Genomic DNA, 1,137 nt, shown 5'->3' with positions numbered 1-1,137 from the left:
TCCTGTCCGCACCGTCAGAATAAAACATGTTCTTGACCGCTGTCATGATCCTACTGATACCAAACACAATAACTCATAATAATAATAATAACAATGCAGTTTTTATATACTTACAAAAGTATAAAGACAGCAAATTATTCGTGGTTATTAAGAATCAATTGACAAGTGATAATTAGATTTGTGCTAAAAGATAATTCAAGCAAGTCTCAAGGTATTAAAATGAAATAAGACAAAATGTATTTATGGTGTATTTCAAATAATGTAGCTTGAATTGATTTCAAAGTTCAGCAACAGTACAATTTTAATATCACAATTTATCCTTACAAATGTAGTGAAAACCTTCAAACCTGTAAACTATCTTGAATTGCACGTACTGTGTAAAGTTCATAATAGGACAAAGGGAATGCCCTAAATGTTGCTCATGCTCTTTAAACCAGACTGAATTTAGAGGAAAACTAACGTCGCCTCTACTCTCTCACATTCTTTTAAAGGTTCAGTGTGTAGAATCTAGTGACATCTAGAGGTGAAGTGTCATGTTGCAGCTGAATACTCCCCCCCCATGTAAATATAACGTTTTTAGATATAAAGAAAGCAACAATTCATACAATTTAGATGAAACACACGAGTGAAAACATCACTAAGATTATTTCATATTCAATTTCTGCCAAAAATCCCTGTCACTGAAATCGCCCCCACTGGAGCTTTAAGTGTTTCTGACTTTCTACAAACAGTAAAGCTGCAGCGAGTATTTACAACTGGCACAATTTCAAGCATTCAATCAAACAGGATATTACCGTGAACATGGCCGGATTAACTTGCTGCTGTGCCCTGGGGCACAGGCGAGTGAGTGGGCCCCTTTGTTAACCATCATTCCCCCATTTGCTCTAAACGGCTCTATGAGAATAACGTCTGTCCACAGGATTGTTTTAATTCCAATAAACATATCAATTTAAAGTAGATTAACTATTATATTAAATTAATTTATATATATTTTTTGAAACTATCTTATAATTGACTGCTGCCAATTGCAGTTTTTGCTTTTTGTTAGATTAATGCCTTGAGCTGTAACCTGACTTCCGGTTTAAGCCTTTCAAAGTTAAAGGCCTCACTCTATTCTATTTAAATCAACTCAATAAG

The sequence above is a fragment of the Paralichthys olivaceus genome, chromosome 15 (genome assembly GCF_024713975.1).
Source record: "Paralichthys olivaceus isolate ysfri-2021 chromosome 15, ASM2471397v2, whole genome shotgun sequence".
In the NCBI taxonomy this organism is placed as follows: domain Eukaryota; kingdom Metazoa; phylum Chordata; class Actinopteri; order Pleuronectiformes; family Paralichthyidae; genus Paralichthys; species Paralichthys olivaceus.
This window is presented reverse-complemented; position numbering follows the sequence as displayed.